This window comes from Cyprinodon tularosa, unplaced genomic scaffold (genome assembly GCF_016077235.1).
Source record: "Cyprinodon tularosa strain WSP-4 unplaced genomic scaffold, ASM1607723v1 ctg1444, whole genome shotgun sequence".
NCBI lineage: Eukaryota > Metazoa > Chordata > Actinopteri > Cyprinodontiformes > Cyprinodontidae > Cyprinodon > Cyprinodon tularosa.
In genome coordinates, this window is record NW_024038270.1 from 95,770 (window position 1) to 117,999 (window position 22,230).

The 22,230-nt window shown below is 40.8% G+C and overlaps 6 non-coding genes and 3 pseudogenes across 6 annotated transcripts; 6 read left to right on the top strand and 3 right to left on the bottom strand.

Annotated features, from left to right (window-relative positions):
- Nucleotides 1-739: 739 nt before the first annotated feature.
- LOC119779251 lies at nt 740-2,820 on the bottom strand (annotated as a pseudogene).
- trnae-cuc lies at nt 2,721-2,792 on the top strand. The gene has a single exon. It is a non-coding gene; the product is annotated as a tRNA-Glu (tRNA).
- A 1,355-nt stretch (nt 2,821-4,175) lies between the features above and the next one.
- LOC119779253 lies at nt 4,176-5,649 on the bottom strand (annotated as a pseudogene).
- A 508-nt stretch (nt 5,650-6,157) lies between these two features.
- trnae-uuc lies at nt 6,158-6,229 on the top strand. The gene has a single exon. It is a non-coding gene; the product is annotated as a tRNA-Glu (tRNA).
- Nucleotides 6,230-7,825: 1,596 nt separating this feature from the next.
- On the top strand, nt 7,826-7,897 carry trnae-uuc. Its single transcript has one exon. It is a non-coding gene; the product is annotated as a tRNA-Glu (tRNA).
- Nucleotides 7,898-8,658: 761 nt separating this feature from the next.
- trnae-cuc lies at nt 8,659-8,730 on the top strand. Its single transcript has one exon. It is a non-coding gene; the product is annotated as a tRNA-Glu (tRNA).
- Nucleotides 8,731-9,491: 761 nt separating this feature from the next.
- trnae-cuc lies at nt 9,492-9,563 on the top strand. Its single transcript has one exon. It is a non-coding gene; the product is annotated as a tRNA-Glu (tRNA).
- Nucleotides 9,564-10,323: 760 nt separating this feature from the next.
- On the top strand, nt 10,324-10,395 carry trnae-uuc. The gene has a single exon. It is a non-coding gene; the product is annotated as a tRNA-Glu (tRNA).
- Nucleotides 10,396-10,946: 551 nt separating this feature from the next.
- LOC119779254 lies at nt 10,947-12,412 on the bottom strand (annotated as a pseudogene).
- Between the last annotated feature and the right edge of the window lie 9,818 nt (nt 12,413-22,230).

Genomic DNA, 22,230 nt, shown 5'->3' on the forward strand with positions numbered 1-22,230 from the left:
TTATTGTGTGACGATGGGACCACACGTTCTAACTTGACGAGCATATTGCCAAGCTTTACATCACATTGTTGATTAACAGACATGATATGAAAACCCTACTGAAAGGTTAGAAACATGTCCCTGATTGTCTAGTGGTCAGGATTCAGCCCTCTCACCGCTGCGGCCGGGGTTCGATTCCCAGTCAGGGAATTTACATTTGGTCACTAACTTGTGGCTTGATGTAGAGCTTCAGTACTATACACTAAGATGACTGCTGTTTCAGCCCTACTGAGTGGGAATGGATGTTATTGAATCTTAAACTGAAGTTGGTATTATGCAACCTCCCCACTTAGTTTTTCCGTAAAAATTCCAAAAAATATCCACTGGACTTGGTTTTCAAGGTTTGAAGACGTTTTGCCACCTCTCCAGGAAGCTTTCTCAATTCAAATTGCTGGATCCGAAGTGAGTTTGAGTCTTATATAGACAAAGCCTTGTATTGCTTGGAAAAATGCAAATGGTAACCGATGAATGGGTCGTTTAGTTCCATCGTTAGCCTGTAATATCTGAACCTGTCTATGATTCTAGGGGTCGTTAAAGGGGGGATTGCCATTAAGGGGGGGATTGTCCTGAAACCTGTCTATGATTATTAAGGGTTGGTCGTTAAGGAGGTATTGTTCACCGGCTGGAGCGGGTAGGTCCCTCGTTCCTCTGTGATGGGGTGGGGGGTTTGGTGATATATGGAAGGGATCATGTCTATGATTGAATTGTATGTTTTTAGAAGCTGGAATCTGAGTCCACCACCTCTGTTTAAAGTTGTTTTTTTCTCTCTTAACATAGATGGCTTCCTTCACACCCCTCTCAAACCACCTATTTTCTTTATCTAGAATATGGACATTCTGGTCCTCAAAAGAATGTCCTTTGTCCACAAGGTGTAGGTGTACTGCAGAGTATTGTCCAGAGGCGGCCGCTCTTCTGTGTTGGGCCATGCGTCTGTGGAGAGGTTGTTTTGTTTCGCCAATGTAAAGATCAGAGCATTCCTCGCTGCACTGAACAGCATATACCACTCCGCTCATATTCGGTCTGGGGGTTTTATCTTTAGGATGCACTAGCCTCTGTTTAAGGGTTTGGTTTGGCTTGAAATGTACTGGGATCTTGTGTTTGGAGAAAATCCTCTTGAGCTTTTCAGACACTCCAGCAACATAAGGGATTGTGATGTTTTTGCGTTTAATTTTCCCATCCCTGTCTTCTGTTGCGTGTCTATTGGATTTCCTTGCTGATTTGATAAAAGCCCAGTTTGGATATCCACAGTTTCGGAGAGCATCTTTGATGTGTTTCTGTTCTTTGTGCTTCCCATCTGTTTTAGTAGGGACATGTTCTGCCCAGTGTTGTAAGGTTCTGATGACTGAGAGTTTGTGTTCCAGTGGGTGGTGTGAGTCAAAAAGAAGATACTGGTCTGTGTGAGTAGGTTTCCTATACACTTCAATGTTTAGGCTTCCATCTCCTTCCATGCTCCAGAAAGGGTAGTTTGTTGTCATTGGCATCCTCTCTGGTGAATTTGATGTTACGGTCAACAGAGTTGATGTGTTTGGTGAAGGCTCCCACTTCCTCTAGCTGGATTTTGACGAAAGTGTCATCCACGTATCTAAACCAGTGGCTTGGTGGTATTCCATTGAAAGTGTCTAAAGCTCTCTTTTCCATTTCTTCCATGTAAAGATTGGCTACAATTGGTGATACTGGAGATCCCATTGTGCGGCCGTGCTTCTGTCTGTAAAAATTACCTCTGAATTTGAAATAGGTTGTGGAAAGACAAAGGCCCAGTAGTGTGCAGATCTGGTCCGGAGTGAAATTAGTCCTGTTGTTTAAATCACTATCTTGTTCAAGACGTGTCCTGACTGTTTCCACTGCCTCTGTTATAGGTAGGCATGTGAAAAGTGAAGTAACACTGCTGCGGCCCGGGTTTGATTCCCGGTCAGGGAATTTATATTTGGTCACCAATTTTGTCGCTTGATGTAGAGCTTCAGTACTCTGCACTAACGTGACTGCTGTTTCAGCTCTACTGAGTGGGAGTGGATGTTATTGAATCTTAAACTAAAGTTGGTATTATGCAACCTCCCCACTTAGCTGAATGCAATTCTCTAATCTTGTTCAAAGCTGATTTTGATGAGCTAAAAGTGTATTTCTGTTAAAAAAGATATAATGCAACCCTTTTGTTCAGACTTCTTTGTGCTGACCATCTGGCTAGGTAAACTCTTTCTGGTAAATGAGGTTACAACCTGTGCACACCATTCAATCACACCTTCCAAACCCAACTGACTACCAATTTTTTTTTACTATGTCTCTTGTACAGTAGTTATTTTGGGTAGACAGTCTATCAAATTGATACAATTTAGTGGTATTTTGCTGAAGAAATGTTTTGTAGGCCATGGCATTATTGACCTGTCATCCAGTGTATGCCAAAGGGAATCAAAATCTTGCATTCAAATCCAAAGCCGGACAACTGTGTTTAAGGAAAATCCATTTTATCCCTACCATGACAATGACTTTTTGTGAATTTAGTGAAAGAAAAGTTTTAGAACACAATCATCTCTTACTTTACCTCAATACCTGCGGTTAAAATGTCTCTATTTTAATGTGATGACGAGAGACACACGTCTAACTTGAGGAGCATATTGCCAAGCTTTACATCACATTGTTGATTAACAGACATGATATGAAAACCCTACTGAAAAGTAGGAAACATGTCCCTGATTGTCTAGTGGTCAGGATTCAGCGCTCTCACTGCTGCGGCCCGGGTTCGATTCCCGGTCAGGGAATTTACATTGGGTCACCAACTTGTGGCATGATGTACAGCTTCAGTACTATACACTAAGATGACTGCTGTTTCAGCCCTTTTGAGTGGGAATGGATGTTATTGAATCTTAAACTAAAGTTGGTATTATGCAACCTCCGCACTTAGTTGAATGCAATTCTGTAATCTTGTTCAAAGCTGATTTTGATGAGCTAAAAGTGTATTTCTGTTAAAAAAGATATAATGCAACCCATTTGGTCAGACTTCTTTGTGCTGACCATCTGGCTAGGTAAACTCTTTCTGGTAAATGAGGTTACAACCTGTGCACACCATTCAATCACACCTTCCAAGCCAAACTGACTACCATTTTTTTTACTATGTCTCTTGTACAGTAGTTATTTTGGGTAGACAGTCTATCAAATTGATACAATTTAGTGGTATTTTGCTGAAGAAATGTTTTGTAGGCCATGACATTATTGACCTGTCATCCAGTGTATGCCAAAGGGAATCAAAATCTTGCATTCGAATCCAAAGCCGGACAACTGTGTTTAAGGAAAATCCATTTTATCCCTACCATGACAATGACTTTTTGTGAATTTAGTGAAAGAAAAGTTTTAGAACACAATCATCTTTTACTTTACCTCAATACATGCGGTTAAAATGTCTCTATTTTATTGTGATGACGAGAGACACACGTCTAACTTGACGAGCATATTGCCAAGCTTTACATCACATTGTTGATTAACAGACATGATATGAAAACCCTACTGAAAGGTTAGAAATATGTCCCTGATTGTCTAGTGGTCAGGATTCAGCCCTCTCACCGCTGCGGCCGGGGTTCGATTCCCAGTTAGGGAATTTATATTTGGTCAATAACTTGTGGCTTGATTTAGAGCTTCAGTACTATACACTAAGATGACTGCTGTTTCAGCCCTACTGAGTGGGAATGGATGTTATTGAATCTTAAACTGAAGTTGGTATTATGCAACCTCCCCACTTAGTTTTTCCGTAAAAATTCCAAAAAATATCCACTGGACTTGGTTTTCAAGGTTTGAAGACGTTTTGCCACCTCTCCAGGAAGCTTTCTAAATTCAAATTGCTGGATCCGAAGTGAGTTTGAGTCTTATATAGACAAAGCCTTGTATTGCTTGGAAAAATGCAAATGGTAACCGATGAATGGGTCGTTTAGTTCCATCGTTAGCCTGTAATATCTGAACCTGTCTATGATTCTAGGGGTCGTTAAAGGGGGGATTGCCATTAAGGGGGGGATTGTCCTGAAACCTGTCTATGATTATTAAGGGTTGGTCGTTAAGGAGGTATTGTTCACCGGCTGGAGCGGGTAGGTCCCTCGTTCCTCTGTGATGGGGTGGGGGGTTTGGTGATATATGGAAGGGATCATGTCTATGATTGAATTGTATGTTTTTAGAAGCTGGAATCTGAGTCCACCACCTCTGTTTAAAGTTGTTTTTTTCTCTCTTAACATAGATGGCTTCCTTCACACCCCTCTCAAACCACCTATTTTCTTTATCTAGAATATGGACATTCTGGTCCTCAAAAGAATGTCCTTTGTCCACAAGGTGTAGGTGTACTGCAGAGTGTTGTCCAGAGGCGGCCGCTCTTCTGTGTTGGGCCATGCGTCTGTGGAGAGGTTGTTTTGTTTCGCCAATGTAAAGATCAGAGCATTCCTCGCTGCACTGAACAGCATATACCACTCCGCTCATATTCGGTCTGGGGGTTTTATCTTTAGGATGCACTAGCCTCTGTTTAAAGGTTTGGTTTGGCTTGAAATGTACTGGGATCTTGTGTTTGGAGAAAATCCTCTTGAGCTTTTCAGACACTCCAGCAACATAAGGGATTGTGATGTTTTTGCGTTTAATTTTCCCATCCCTGTCTTCTGTTGCGTGTCTATTGGATTTCCTTGCTGATTTGATAAAAGCCCAGTTTGGATATCCACAGTTTCGGAGAGCATCTTTGATGTGTTTCTGTTCTTTGTGCTTCCCATCTGTTTTAGTAGGGACATGTTCTGCCCAGTGTTGTAAGGTTCTGATGACTGAGAGTTTGTGTTCCAGTGGGTGGTGTGAGTCAAAAAGAAGATACTGGTCTGTGTGAGTAGGTTTCCTATACACTTCAATGTTTAGGCTTCCATCTCCTTCCATGCTCCAGAAAGGGTAGTTTGTTGTCATTGGCATCCTCTCTGGTGAATTTGATGTTACGGTCAACAGAGTTGATGTGTTTGGTGAAGGCTCCCACTTCCTCTAGCTGGATTTTGACGAAAGTGTCATCCACGTATCTAAACCAGTGGCTTGGTGGTATTCCATTGAAAGTGTCTAAAGCTCTCTTTTCCATTTCTTCCATGTAAAGATTGGCTACAATTGGTGATACTGGAGATCCCATTGTGCGGCCGTGCTTCTGTCTGTAAAAATTACCTCTGAATTTGAAATAGGTTGTGGAAAGACAAAGGCCCAGTAGTGTGCAGATCTGGTCCGGAGTGAAATTAGTCCTGTTGTTTAAATCACTATCTTGTTCAAGACGTGTCCTGACTGTTTCCACTGCCTCTGTTATAGGTAGGCATGTGAAAAGTGAAGTAACACTGCTGCGGCCCGGGTTTGATTCCCGGTCAGGGAATTTATATTTGGTCACCAATTTTGTCGCTTGATGTAGAGCTTCAGTACTCTGCACTAACGTGACTGCTGTTTCAGCTCTACTGAGTGGGAGTGGATGTTATTGAATCTTAAACTAAAGTTGGTATTATGCAACCTCCCCACTTAGCTGAATGCAATTCTCTAATCTTGTTCAAAGCTGATTTTGATGAGCTAAAAGTGTATTTCTGTTAAAAAAGATATAATGCAACCCTTTTGTTCAGACTTCTTTGTGCTGACCATCTGGCTAGGTAAACTCTTTCTGGTAAATGAGGTTACAACCTGTGCACACCATTCAATCACACCTTCCAAACCCAACTGACTACCAATTTTTTTTTACTATGTCTCTTGTACAGTAGTTATTTTGGGTAGACAGTCTATCAAATTGATACAATTTAGTGGTATTTTGCTGAAGAAATGTTTTGTAGGCCATGGCATTATTGAACTGTCATCCAGTGTATGCCAAAGGGAATCAAAATCTTGCATTCGAATCCAAAGCCGGACAACTGTGTTTAAGGAAAATCCATTTTATCCCTACCATGACAATGACTTTTTGTGAATTTAGTGAAAGAAAAGTTTTAGAACACAATCATCTCTTACTTTACCTCAATACCTGCGGTTAAAATGTCTCTATTTTAATGTGATGACGAGAGACACACATCTAACTTGACGAGCATATTGCCAAGCTTTACATCACATTGTTGATTATCAGACATGTCGTGAAAACCCTACTGAAAACGTCAGAAACATATCCCTGATTGTCTAGTGGTCAGGATTCAGCGCTTTCACCGCTGCGGCCCGGGTTCGATTCCCGGTCAGGGAATTTATATTGGGTCACCAACTTTGTCGCTTAATGTAGAGCTTCAGTACTCTGCACTAACGTGACTGCTGTTTCAGCTCTACTGAGTGGGAATGGATGTTATTGAATCTTAAACTAAACTTTGTATTATGCAACATCCCCACTTAGTTGAATGCATATCTCTAATCTTGTTCAAAGCTGATTTTCATGAGCTAAAAGTGTATTAATGTAAAAAAGATATAATGCAACCCATTTGGTCAGACTTCTTTGTGCTGACCATCTGGCTAGGTAAACTCTTTCTGGTAAGTGAGGTTACAACCTGTGCACACCATTCAATCACACCTTCCAAGCCCAACTGACTACCAATTTTTTGACTATGTCTCTTGTACAGTAGTTATTTTGGGTAGACAGTCTATCAAATTGATACAATTTAGTGGTATTTTGCTGAAGAAATGTTTTGTAGGCCATGGCATTATTGACCTGTCATCCAGTGTATGCCAAAGGGAATCAAAATCTTGCATTTGAATCCAAAGCCGGACAACTGTGTTTAAGGAAAATCCATTTTATCCCTACCATGACAATGACTTTTTGTGAATTTAGTGAAAGAAAAGTTTTAGAACACAATCATCTCTTACTTTACCTCAATACCTGCGGTTAAAATGTCTCTATTTTAATGTGATGACGAGAGACACACGTCTAACTTGAGGAGCATATTGCCAAGCTTTACATCACATTGTTGATTAACAGACATTATGTGAAAACCCTACTGAAAACGTCAGAAACATATCCCTGATTGTCCAGTGGTCAGGATTCAGCGCTTTCACCGCTGTGGCCCGGGTTTGATTCCTGGTCAGTGAATTTATATTGGGTCACCAACTTTGTCGCTTAATGTAGAGCTTCAGTACTCTGCACTAACGTGACTGCTGTTTCAGCTCTACTGAGTGGGAATGGATGTTATTGAATCTTAAACTAAAGTTTGTATTATGCAACATCCCCACTTAGTTGAATGCATATCTCTAATCTTGTTCAAAGCTGATTTTCATGAGCTAAAAGTGTATTAATGTAAAAAAGATATAATGCAACCCATTTGGTCAGACTTCTTTGTGCTGACCATCTGGCTAGGTAAACTCTTTCTGGTAAGTGAGGTTACAACCTGTGCACACCATTCAATCACACCTTCCAAGCCCAACTGACTACCAATTTTTTTACTATGTCTCTTGTACAGTAGTTATTTTGGGTAGACAGTCTATCAAATTGATACAATTTAGTGGTATTTTGCTGAAGAAATGTTTTGTAGGCCATAGCATTATTGACCTGTCATCCAGTGTATGCCAAAGCGAATCAAAATCTTGCATTCGAATCCAAAGCCAGACAACTGTGTTTAAGGAAAATCCATTTGATCCCTACCATGACAATGACTTTTTGTGAATTTAGTGAAAGAAAAGTTTTAGAACACAATCATCTCTTACTTTACCTCAATACATGTGGTTAAACTGTCTCTATTTTAATGTGATGATGAGAGACACACATCTAACTTGAGGAGCATATTGCCAAGCTTTACATCACATTGTTGATTATCAGACATGTCGTGAAAACCCTACTGAAAACGTCAGAAACATATCCCTGATTGTCTAGTGGTCAGGATTCAGCGCTTTCACCGCTGCGGCCCGGGTTCGATTCCCGGTCAGGGAATTTATATTGGGTCACCAACTTTGTCGCTTAATGTAGAGCTTCAGTACTCTGCACTAACGTGACTGCTGTTTCAGCTCTACTGAGTGGGAATGGATGTTATTGAATCTTAAACTAAAGTTTGTATTATGCAACATCCCCACTTAGTTGAATGCATATCTCTAATCTTGTTCAAAGCTGATTTTCATGAGCTAAAAGTGTATTAATGTAAAAAAGATATAATGCAACCCATTTGGTCAGACTTCTTTGTGCTGACCATCTGGCTAGGTAAACTCTTTCTGGTAAGTGAGGTTACAACCTGTGCACACCATTCAATCACACCTTCCAAGCCCAACTGACTACCAATTTTTTTACTATGTCTCTTGTACAGTAGTTATTTTGGGTAGACAGTCTATCAAATTGATACAATTTAGTGGTATTTTGCTGAAGAAATGTTTTGTAGGCCATGGCATTATTGACCTGTCATCCAGTGTATGCCAAAGGGAATCAAAATCTTGCATTCGAATCCAAAGCCAGACAACTGTGTTTAAGGAAAATCCATTTGATCCCTACCATGACAATGACTTTTTGTGAATTTAGTGAAAGAAAAGTTTTAGAACACAATCATCTCTTACTTTACCTCAATACATGTGGTTAAACTGTCTCTATTTTAATGTGATGACGAGAGACACTCATCTAACTTGAGGAGCATATTGCCAAGCTTTACATCACATTGTTGATTAACAGACATGATATGAAAACCCTACTAAAAAGTTAGAAACATGTCCCTGATTGTCTAGTGGTCAGGATTCAGCGCTCTCACCGCTGCGGCCCGGGTTCGATTCCCGGTCAGGGAATTTATATTGGGTCACCAATTTTGTCACTTGATGTAGAGCTTCAGTACTATGCACTAACGTGACTGCTGTTTCAGCTCTACTGAGTGGGAATGGATGTTATTGAATCTTAAACTAAAGTTGGTATTATGCAACCTCCCCACTTAGTTGAATGCATATCTCTAATCTTGTTCAAAGCTGATTTTCATGAGCTAAAAGTGTATTTCTGTAAAAAAGATATAATGCAACCCATTTGGTCAGACTTCTTTGTGCTGACCATCTGGCTAGGTAAACTCTTTCTGGTAAGTGAGGTTACAACCTGTGCACACCATTCAATCACACCTTCCAAGCCCAACTGACTACCAATTTTTTTACTATGTCTCTTGTACAGTAGTTATTTTGGGTAGACAGTCTATCAAATTGATACAATTTAGTGGTATTTTGCTGAAGAAATGTTTTGTAGGCCATAGCATTATTGACCTGTCATCCAGTGTATGCCAAAGGGAATCAAAATCTTGCATTCGAATCCAAAGCCAGACAACTGTGTTTAAGGAAAATCCATTTTATCCCTACCATGACAATGACTTTTTGTGAATTTAGTGAAAGAAAAGTTTTAGAACACAATCATCTCTTACTTTACCTCAATACATGTGGTTAAACTGTCTCTATTTTAATGTGATGACGAGAGACACTCATCTAACTTGAGGAGCATATTGCCAAGCTTTACATCACATTGTTGATTAACAGACATGATATGAAAACCCTACTAAAAAGTTAGAAACATGTCCCTGATTGTCTAGTGGTCAGGATTCAGCGCTCTCACCGCTGCGGCCCGGGTTCGATTCCCGGTCAGGGAATTTATATTGGGTCACCAACTTGTGGCTTGATGTAGAGCTTCAGTACTATACACTAAGATGACTGCTGTTTCAGCTCTACTGAGTGGGAATGGATGTTATTGAATCTTAAACTAAAGTTGGTATTATGCAACCTCCCCACTTAGTTGAATGCATATCTCTAATCTTGTTCAAAGCTGATTTTCATGAGCTAAAAGTGTATTTCTGTAAAAAAGATATAATGCAACCCATTTGGTCAGACTTCTTTGTGCTGACCATCTGGCTAGGTAAACTCTTTCTGGTAAGTGAGGTTACAACCTGTGCACACCATTCAATCACACCTTCCAAGCCCAACTGACTACCAATTTTTTTACTATGTCTCTTGTACAGTAGTTATTTTGGGTAGACAGTCTATCAAATTGATACAAGTTAGTGGTATTTTGCTGAAGAAATGTTTTGTAGGCCATAGCATTATTGACCTGTCATCCAGTGTATGCCAAAGGGAATCAAAATCTTGCATTCGAATCCAAAGCCGGACAACTGTGTTTAAGGAAAATCCATTTTATCCCTACCATGACAATGACTTTTTGTGAATTTAGTGAAAGAAAAGTTTTAGAACACAATCATCTCTTACTTTACCTCAATACATGCGGTTAAAATGTCTCTATTTTAATGTGATGACGAGAGACACACGTCTAACTTGACGAGCATATTGCCAAGCTTTACATCACATTGTTGATTAACAGACATGATATGAAAACCCTACTAAAAAGTCAGAAACATATCCCTGATTGTCTAGTGGTCAGGATTCAGCGCTTTCACCGCTGCGGCCGGGGTTCGATTCCCGGTCAGGGAATTTATATTGGGTCACCAATTTTGTCGCTTGATGTAGAGCTTCAGTACTCTGCACTAACATGACTGCTGTTTCAGCTCTACTGAGTGGGAATGGATGTTATTGAATCTTAAACTAAAGTTGGTATTATGCAACCTCCCCACTTAGTTTTTCCGTAAAAATTCCAAAAAATATCCACTGGACTTGGTTTTCAAGGTTTGAAGACGTTTTGCCACCTCTCCAGGAAGCTTTCTCAATTCAAATTGCTGGATCCGAAGTGAGTTTGAGTCTTATATAGACAAAGCCTTGTATTGCTTGGAAAAATGCAAATGGTAACCGATGAATGGGTCGTTTAGTTCCATCGTTAGCCTGTAATATCTGAACCTGTCTATGATTCTAGGGGTCGTTAAAGGGGGGATGGCCATTAAGGGGGGGATTGTCCTGAAACCTGTCTATGATTATTAAGGGTTGGTCGTTAAGGAGGTATTGTTCACCGGCTGGAGCGGGTAGGTCCCTCGTTCCTCTGTGATGGGGTGGGGGGTTTGGTGATAAATGGAAGGGATCATGTCTATGATTGAATTGTATGTTTTTAGAAGCTGGAATCTGAGTCCACCACCTCTGTTTAAAGTTGTTTTTTTCTCTCTTAACATAGATGGCTTCCTTCACACCCCTCTCAAACCACCTATTTTATTTATCTAGAATATGGACATTCTGGTCCTCAAAAGAATGTCCTTTGTCCACAAGGTGTAGGTGTACTGCAGAGTATTGTCCAGAGGCGGCCGCTCTTCTGTGTTGGGCCATGCGTCTGTGGAGAGGTTGTTTTGTTTCGCCAATGTAAAGATCAGAGCATTCCTCGCTGCACTGAACAGCATATACCACTCCGCTCATATTCGGTCTGGGGGTTTTATCTTTAGGATGCACTAGCCTCTGTTTAAGGGTTTGGTTTGGCTTGAAATGTACTGGGATCTTGTGTTTGGAGAAAATCCTCTTGAGCTTTTCAGACACTCCAGCAACATAAGGGATTGTGATGTTTTTGCGTTTAATTTTCCCATCCCTGTCTTCTGTTGTGTGTCTATTGGATTTCCTTGCTGATTTGATAAAAGCCCAGTTTGGATATCCACAGTTTCGGAGAGCATCTTTGATGTGTTTCTGTTCTTTGTGCTTCCCATCTGTTTTAGTAGGGACATGTTCTGCCCAGTGTTGTAAGGTTCTGATGACTGAGAGTTTGTGTTCCAGTGGGTGGTGTGAGTCAAAAAGAAGATACTGGTCTGTGTAAGTAGGTTTCCTATACACTTCAATGTTTAGGCTTCCATCTCCTTCCATGCTCCAGAAAGGGTAGTTTGTTGTCCTTGGCATCCTCTCTGGTGAATTTGATGTTACGGTCAACAGAGTTGATGTGTTTGGTGAAGGCTCCCACTTCCTCTAGCTGGATTTTGACGAAAGTGTCATCCACGTATCTAAACCAGTGGCTTGGTGGTATTCCATTGAAAGTGTCTAAAGCTCTCTTTTCCATTTCTTCCATGTAAAGATTGGCTACAATTGGTGATACTGGAGATCCCATTGTGCGGCCGTGCTTCTGTCTGTAAAAATTACCTCTGAATTTGAAATAGGTTGTGGAAAGACAAAGGCCCAGTAGTGTGCAGATCTGGTCCGGAGTGAAATTAGTCCTGTTGTTTAAATCACTATCTTGTTCAAGACGTGTCCTGACTGTTTCCACTGCCTCTGTTATAGGTAGGCATGTGAAAAGTGAAGTAACATCAAACGATACCAGGGTTTCTCCTGGGGCCATCCTTAAATGTTTGGCTTTGTTGGCAAAGTCTTTGGAGTTTTCTATGTGATGTGGTGTGTTCCCCACCAAGGGAGCTAAGATATTAGTAAGCTGTTTAGCAATGTTGTATGTTACTGAGTTAATGCTGCTGACAATGAGCCTGAGTGGTGCCCCTTCTTTGTGAATTTTTGGAAGTCCATATAAGCATGGAATTTCCTCCCCTGGATATAATCTGAAATAGGCTGTGCTGTTAATTACCTTGTCTTTTTCAAGTTGTTTGAGATAGTATTTTATGCGGACAGCATTTTGAGATAGTATATTATAAGGTCAGAAACATTTCCCTGATTGTCTAGTGGTCAGGATTCAGCGCTTTCACCACTGCGACATAGGTTTGATTCCTGGTCAGGGAAATTATATTGGGTCAACAACTGGTGGCTTGATGTACAGTGGGCGCTGGTTGGAAATGGATACTTCACTCACGCTCCCCGTGTTTCACGAATTGCGTGAAAAACATGTGACTACTATAGCCACTAGGTGGCAGTCTGAGTCCATTTTGGTGTCCAATGAGTCAGGATTAGATAGGTCAATTAGCAAACTGGGATGAGCATTATTTGTTGCGAGCAGTTAGCGTAGAGGGTAGAGTGAGTGGTCTGCAGTCCTGAAGGTTGAGGGTTTGATCCCAGCTGTGGCCAAATGTTTTTTTTTATTACATTAGACCATAGGGATTATCATTCTACATTTGTATCTTACTGTATATATAGGTCTATTATATTGCATGCCTTATAGCCACAGTGTTTAGATATTTTTATAATTCTATTTACCCTATTCCATATTATATGCGTCATGGTCTGGCGGTGTTTGTGAATGAGAGATGGTGCGGCTCGGCTCATGTTCACGTGAAGCAGCAGATATGCAGCCCAGATGTGGAATTACTCGCAGTGAGTTTAAGACTTTATTATCTGCCGCGGGAGTTTGGTCACGTGATCGTGCTGTGCGTTTCCAAAGCGTGGTAAACAAATTTCAAACTAGAGTCTGAGACGGGAGTGGATTTTCACTCCTGTCCCGTCCCACTCCCACAGAAAAAAATTGTATCCCGTCCAGATCCCGGGCCAGAGTAGAAATCTAAATCCTGTCCCGTCCCACTGCTGGTGAAATTACTCCCACTCCCATCCGCTCCCATTCAGAATAACTCCGCTGCTTTTTTGAGCTCGGGAGAAAAACTTAGAGCGGAAGCAGTGATGGTTTTTGGGTCGTGTAGTTTTTTTTGACTCGCATTATAGTGTAGGCTTCAAGGAAAAAAACTACAAAATGGCGGCGCCGCGCCAGTACTGGATTTTTTTTCTTTCTATTTTATTTTATTTTTTGGCATCGATCCTAGTTTTTTTTGTTGTCATTATTGGTTTGCTCCCGCTCCCGTCTGCTCCCGTTAATGTTTAATCCTGTACAGTCCCAATCGTTACTAATACCAACTCCCATCCCACAATACTTCAATGTCTTTAAAATTTTTGACAATATGATCATTAGACGGGTAAAACTTATTAGACTTTGGCATAATCTATAGGAGACACAGGAATTTTGTATTCTTCTAGAAACTCCTTATAAGAGTAAAGAAGACCCTCTTTGTTAAATAATTGGTCAACCAAAATAATGTTATTATTAGACCAATAATCAATGAATAAGGATTTATGTTTAAACAATATGTCTTTATTGTTCCAGATGAAATATTTGTTGGGTGAAAAGTTGTGTTTGAAAATAAGGGACCATGAAAAGAAGGCCTGGCGGTGAAAGGCTGACAGTTTTATCGGGACTTTATCAATATCATAGTTACAGGTTAAGAAAAAGCTCAAACCACCCAGTTTTGACAGCAAGTGACATGGTATGACGTTCCAAATAGAGTTAAGGTTTTTAAAGAAGTGTTTCAGCCAATTTATTTTAAAGGTATTATTTAGAGTACAGAAATCGATAAAGTTTAATCCACCCTTTTCATAGGGATTTGTTAGAATAGACTTCTTCACTCTGCTCCACTCTCCCCACGCTCACACAATACGTCACATGCAACCAGGAACAATAAAAGGCTGGACCTTTTTTATGCAAATGTTAAGGATGCATACACCTCCGCACCCCTCCCCCCGCTGGGTCGTTCAGATCACAACCTTGTCTACCTGCCCCCCCAATACATTCCACTGGTGAGAAGGACAATTGCACAGTCAGTGAAAGTTTGGTCGGATGACGCCACTGAGGAGCTGAGGGATTGTTTCAGCACCACAGACTGGAGCATGTTCCAAAGCACTCATGGTGAGGACATCAACAGCCTGACTGAATGCATCACTGACTACATGACCTTCTGTGTGGAGAGCATTGTGCCTACACCAAGTTTGCAGATGAGTTAAAAAGCTTCTTCACCCGGTTTGACTCCTTAGACTTAGACTTCTTTATTTGTCATTTTGTATGCACAGGGTGCATACAGAACGAAATTGCGTTACATACAGCTTATGAACGTTGCATTGATATTTCAATACTCCCCTCAAACTGGTCCCCTCCCTGCCCTCAACTCTCCACACACCTCCAACCACCAGCCCCCCAGAGACCTTTCCCCCCCACCTCCGCCACTCCCACCAACCCCGACCCATCCACACCTGCAGTCGTGCCTTCCTCCCCCCTCACAGTAACACCAATGCAGGTGAGAAGGCAGCTGAGGAGGCTGAAACAGAGGAAGGCCTCAGGACCAGACGGCCTCCCCCCCAGGCTGCTGAGGACCTGTGCAGATGAGCTCTGTCAGATCCTCAGCAACATGTACAACCTGAGCCTCAGCCTGGGGGTGGTCCCCACCCTGTGGAAGACCTCCCTTTGTGGTTCCGGTTCCCATATCAGCCGGATTGGAGCAGTGGTTCTAGAGGAAACTTATTTGGAAAATTCCTGAAATGTTTGCATTTCTGGCCTCTAATAGTATCTTTGATTCCAATTATCTCTAAAAGTAATAAAGCCAAACACTTCAAACTTGGTAGATCTATGGAGGGTCCTAAAAATATTCAATCCATAAAATATCGGCCGGATTGGAGCAGTGGTTCAAACTTATTTGGAAAATTCCTGAAATTTTTGGCCTCCAATACTAGCATCTTTAACTTCAATTATCTCAATAAAGCTTAACACTTCAATTTTCACAATCGATACAAACATTCCCACATATGTCCAATGTGAAAGATTATGAGGATATGAGCAATTGTTGTGAAGAAATCTTTATTTATAAATCTAAAGCAGCTTTGTTTCCAACACAGTGCTATTTAAACAAGTACACAGCGGGATCTAATTTGTCATATTGATAACATGTCAGGTTTAGATTATGAACAAAATTTAAAACAATTATGTTGCATATACTCTATATTTATTATCCTAATTATGTACAGCATTATAAAACAAAATTACAAGCAGGTTTATCAATACAGAAGAGCCAACAATAACTGCCTTGCTCATTCTCTGACATTGTATACTGAGAAAAGTGGTTTTCACAAGCCTCACCATGCTCACTGCACTAAATATTAATATTAAGAAAATATTTACAAATTCTACAATGTCTAATAAGGCATCATTATGAATGTCAATGATGGTTACAATGGCTGCATCTCAATTCGCAGGCTGCCTACTTCGGAGTGTATGTATGTATGTATGTATGTATATATATATATATATATATATATATGTATATATATATATATATATATATATATATATATATATATATATATATATATATATATATATATGTAAATATAGGTGTATATATATATATATATGTAAATATAGGTGTATGTGTAGGGAAATAACATTTTTCATTTATTATTTTCATGTTAATTTACACTTTGAGTAAGCTTGAAAAAGTAATCTCCAGGTTACCATTCCAAAGTCTTTTTCTGTAGGATTTCATCAATCCATCCAAATCATCAAACATTCCTTTTTTACTAGCTTTAAAGAAACACTACAGAAAATATCATTTGTTGATACAAATTGTTTTCCTCTACTTTAAGAATGCAAAGATCCAGGGACAGGGCAGCCCACTGCTGTCACCTGGCCCTGGTTTGTCCTCGTGGATGAGGTATTAGGACAGAGGCCGTCTTTTGCCCCACCTGTCCTAATTGCCTCCATCCCTGAGGACACACCAGGGCTAGATGCTGCAGAGGCTGAGCAGCACACAGATGAGCTTTGAGTCTTCTGACTGCGAGTGGGACATCATCTGGGGGGTCGGGGTGCCTCTCTCCACTGTTCACCACATCGTCCATCAGGGTTTGCAGGGCTGACCCAATCGACGGATGCCATGTTACTAAAAAAGTTTTAAAAGACGCAGAAAATAATGACTTTACTAAAACTGTTTTCATAACCCTGACATGAGAACAGATAAAATGTGATTCTACTTGCCATCTAAATGTAATGGTGGTCGGGTAGACCCTCCTCCAGGGCAGACACCTCGGCAGACAGCTGGTCCCGCCATGGAGCACCACTGACTGCCTCCAACACCTTCTCTCATCCTCTGGCATGTCATCCTCTGGGGCCGTGATGTCACCGGCTCCCAGGCAGATGTTGTGCAGGACAGCACATGCCATTATGACCTGTAGAAAAAAAAAAAGACAAAAATATTTACTTTTATTCATTCATCTATCTTTTTTCATTATCTTTATTACATGATTTATTAGAATTCAAATGTTACTTGATCTAGATCCACTATTTAACTTATTTTTTTCCTGTATTATGTTTTATATATATATAATTGCAAATAAAATCAGGCAGTAAGTGGATAACAATTTAGACAAAAAATGATTTATTTCTCAACAGTTTGGCTTCTCAACACAACATTAGTGATAGTGAAAGTTGTGATTTAAGCCAGTTATTTACAGGGTTTGTACACATTTAACTATTAAATTCAAATTACTAAAGTAACAAACAAATAAATTACAAACTTACAAATACATCAATCTGATGACAAGCGTTTATCATTTAACTATCATTTAATGCAGGAATAAATTGCAGACATTTTTATGTGTGCATGCATTTTGGTTGTATTAATATTGATGCCAATTCAAATCAAATGTCCTTTTAATAGTAATGTGCAGATAAACAGAGCAGCATTTTATGTCATCAAATAAAGACATTGGGAGTTTGCATCCCTGCAGTGGTTCCCCTAGCAATGTTGTGTATGAAAATCTAGGTTAAAGTTGTTCTGAATTATGTGTGGCATATTATTTTTATTTTGTCTTATCCTGGTTAGGTTAATTGGCTTCTCTAAATTGTCCTTAGGTGTGAGTGTGTGTGTGAATGGTTGTTTTTCCTGTGTGTTTCTGTGTTGCCCTGCGATGGACTGGCAACCTGTCCAGGGTGTACCCCGCCTCTCGCCCATTGACTGCTGGAGATAGGCACCAGCACCCCTCGCAACCCCAATTGGGACAAGCGTGTAAGATAATGGATGGATGGATGTCTTATCCTGATAAATAGTTTCAGTCAGTTTTAGCATTTAGCATACATGTGTAGCTGCCGAGGTGTTTTGTGTTAGCTGTAGTTCACCTGCAGCTCCTAGATTACCTAAAACGTATGTCTGCTTTAATCAAACTTGCAATTTAACTGAAACTATAGTTGCCCGGCCAGTATAACATATCTAAGTTAGCATAAATTTAACTTCACATTCAGTTCTATCAACAAGTGGCTACGGTCGCTATGTGCTAACAAGCTAACGTAACGTAGCCAGCCTGGATACTAAATGCTATGAAAGTTAGCCAACATTAGTTAGTTTATCATTGGGACATTATAGCCGTTGATTTAATGTTACATTATAAACAATCACCACCAATCTTTCTGTTAACTTACCATAATGTCTTTCTGGTGAACTGCGACGTGTCTCTTCAGGTTGTGTTTTTTCCAGCTATCATGTGGCCACATTCCTTCCCTTCCACTAAAATCAAGCATTTGGTTTTGTTCTCCACTTCAGTTAAGTGAAAATGTGTCCATAGATCACGTCTCCTCTTTCTCCCGAGCTCCGGGCAAAGCATGTTTTACTTTTAACCTGTCGCCGCCTCGCCTCTGTGTCCGCCCGCTCCAGGTTTGAAAGTGGGTAGGTGGCGGAGGAGAAAGGATTTGAAAAAAAACATTAAATAATATGTAATTTTCGTCTCGTCTTTGTTCGTGAACTAAAACGTCCATAGATTTTAGCCCAGTCTTTATTTACCGAAATGCATTTTCGTCTCGTCTTTATTAGTCCACGAAAATTCTTCCTGATTTACTCCCAGTTATTGTTTATAAGTGGGGATTTTCGTCACGTCTCGTCTAGTTTTAGTTCGGTGAAAAATGTGCGTTGACGAAAATGTTTTCGTTTAGGTTTCGTTAATGAAATTAACACTAGTTTAAAGTCCATCTTATTTATTTGAATATTTAACAAAAAGTTATAATGAAATGACAGAAAGATCCAAGCATTACAGTTACAGCGCAGGATCTATGATGGCGGTGATTGGATACCGAGTTTGGGGAAACCCTTCCGGAAACGGTGATGGAATGACGTTCCATGAACCCCCCTCCCTCCCTCTGGGATTCCCAATGGATTGCAGATGCCACACACGCACACAAAATGACAGAAAGCTCTGTGCGTTTTAGTTTACCACAGATTGGTGAATTTAGACCAAGATATAAGAAGCATTATTTCTGCATAACATGGCATCAAATATCCTGTAGCTATAAGTAGCCTATAATAATCTACTATTAATTAATACACTGAATTTCAATGAAGGTTAAAGCTGCAGTCTGTAACATTGAGAAGAGAGCAGACTTCGACTGAAAATTTGAAGAAAAACAGGTTTCACGCCACTCCCCCACCCTCTCTGCTTCACTCATGCCCCACCTCCAAGCTCCACCCCTCTCACAGCATCTGCGCGGCTACCACATGCGACCAGAAGCGTCCAAGCAGCGTACGCGGCATGGAGTGTGAACCGGTAAGAGCGATAACACTCACCTCCAAGCAGCTAGATATAAGATGCTGGTTATACCGAAGTTTGCCACGTAAGCAGTTGTCGGCAGGGGCAGTAAGGGCAGTTTCTCTTTCGCTGTTGGCTGTCGCTCCGCCATGACTTCCACGCGCGTCCTCCTGACTGCAGCAGCCAGGCGGCAGTGGCAGGTTCAGCGGTGAGAGGGAGGGGGCGGGATTCAGCGTGTGTGAGCTGTGATTGACACTCCATCAGACGCTCCTCTGGCTGTGATTGGTTGTTTTGGCTCGTCCTGAAATATTCTTTCCAGATTGAAAAACAGGCAGTATGCGGGACCAATTGAAGCATTTTTTTTCACAGGTTACATATCACATGTACTGCTGTCTGGGCATAGGGACAGTTTTAGCCAATATGACAAAAAAGTGATTTTTAAAAACTTACAGACTTCAGCTTTAAAAGAAGAACGGCCGAAACGTCACAGTATTAAAAAAAATAGATACTCACGGGTGTGGATTTCTTCTTTTCATCTGCATTTCTAAACTTCACCATGGACCAATTTTGCATTAATGACTGAAACGATGGTGACGAAATTAAAACCCACTGATGAAAAAAAAGAGGCCTGATGAGACCGATTCATTCAGAGTCGCTGAGGACGTTTTTATAACCTAGGAATGATCCATGAGCACGCAACCGATCGAATGGACGGATGATCCACGGACCTTTTTTGATTCAGTTATTTGTTTTGCCAAAAAGATTAATTATAATCATTTTTCATTAAATAATAGAGATGCAGATAAATAGAAATAAACAGTTCTCAGATAAGATCGGAGGTGTAGGAAATAAGATAATGCAGTCACTATGTTAAATTAATTCATTAACTTTATTTTAATCAAAAACATCATATCATCATAAGATTTTGGTTGTTTATGTAAATGGTCTCAATAAACTTTTCAGTTGACTGCAGGCCCACAAACCTCACCTTTAGCACGGCAGAGCTCCTAAGTGCCGCCTGGTGGTTGTCCGGGTACATTGCTGTTCTTTTTGAAATAAAAAAAACTGGCCTTAAGGAAATACATCGTGATTCACACAGTTCAATCTGAAAAACTCACACAGAGAGAAAAGATAATTAGAAGTATTTATTGATAGAAAGTATAGTCTTTGGCGCTCAGACCTCGGCAGGAACATTCATGCGGAATTATGCTTTAACATGCATGAGTAGATGAGTGAGAATAGGGATGTTCCCCCCGGCCTGAAACTGGTGGTGGTTTAATCGGAGCTGGTTGACAAGGTGATCTGCTGAGCAGAATTGTGGGACTAGAAGACTGAGGGAGCTGACGCCAGGCTTCACTCAGAGACTCGGGAACTGTCCATGATGAGCAAGCATGAAGCGACAGTGGAGAGGAAAAACTCCCCCTAGGGAAGAAACCTCTGGCAGAACCGGGCTCAACGTGGTGGTCTTCTGCCGGACCAATGCGGTGAGACAGGGGATGGTGACAACTAGGATTAATACTCTCTGATGAGGTTGAGGTGAAGTCGTGTCATGGAGGACGATTCGCTGCGATGGCGGGGAAGGGGATGGAGGTGGGTGAATTGTCGTCTGAATCGAAATCCGACATTGCGATTGCAGGATAGTGGCTGGAATGAAGATTTGAAGCGTTTATAAAGTGAGAGCAGGACGCTGATTGGGCTTCGTGGTGGAGTAGTTCGAAGCTGAATGGCTCGCTTCGGAGACGGATCAGCTTCTGATTGGATGGAGGTAAGTCAGAGTTTCTTCAATTGAACTTCCGCTAGAGCTTCATTTCAATCTGAAAAACTCACACAGAGAGAAAAGATAATTAGAAGGATTTATTGATAGAAAGTATAGTCTTTGACGCTCAGACCTCGGCAGGAACATTCATGCTGAATTATGCTTTAACATGCATGAGTAGATGAGTGAGAATAGGGATGTTCCCCCCAAAAGCCGAGGTAGAGGCCGGAAAGTCCGTATGCTCGTGAGGCATACACTAGGGACAGAATAAAAGTGTGCGTAGTGAAATGCTGAGAAGGTTTGCGAACAACTTACCGAGCCAGGTTGTTGATGAGGATGGTGACCACGGTTGACGCTGAAAACTTACTACTGATGATGATGACGACGACGATGATGACAATGAAAACTTACCCATGATGACGATGAATCTTGCAGATGATGATGATGACGATGATGAATCCATGGTGATGACGATGATGAATCCATGGTGACGATGATGATGAAACCAAGATGATGACGATGACGAACCCCCATGATGATGATGCTGATGATCCCATGATGATGATGACGATGAACCCATGATGATGATGATGATGACGATGAACCCATGATGATGATGACGATGAACCCATGATGATGATGACAATGATGCTGATGATGATGCTGATGCTGCTGACGATGAACCCATGATGATGATGACGATGATGCTGCTGATGATGACGATGATGCTGATGATGATGCTGATGAACCCATTATGATGATGACGATGAACCCATGATGATGATGACGATGAACCGCTGATGATGATGCTGATGCCTCTGATGATGACGATCCCCCGATGATGATCAACCCAATGTGTGGGTAGAAAACATTTCTGCGATCAGTTCCAGTATTCATATTGGGCCCAATATCCTTGCTTCAATTTTAAAAAACTGTTTTTCAAATGAGAACTGAAGTTGCAGTCAACCAACAGACTGAGACAATAGAGCATTATATTTGATGATGGGTGTGAAAAGGTAACTGATTTCCACATTCTTTACTGTTAAGTATCGTTCACCTGGCTTTCAGTCTAAGACATTGTGTTTAAGACCTTTCAAACAGCTGCTTGAGTGGAATAAAAATGACGGTGGAAACTCTAAATGTTTCTTTACTTCATGGCTAACACTGAATTTATGTGTACTGTTGAAGTATAACGACAAAGGCGATGGGACAGCCTTTAGACTTCTCTTTTGGCTTAACTTGGCATGCCGTCAAATCCTACACAATTCCTAATGATATTTGAGAGGAATACTGATGTCAAAAAGATCTCCAAATACTTCCTATCATACTGGCTTACACAAACATTTACTGTACTACAGAAATGAATTGACAAAACTTTGTAATCCTAA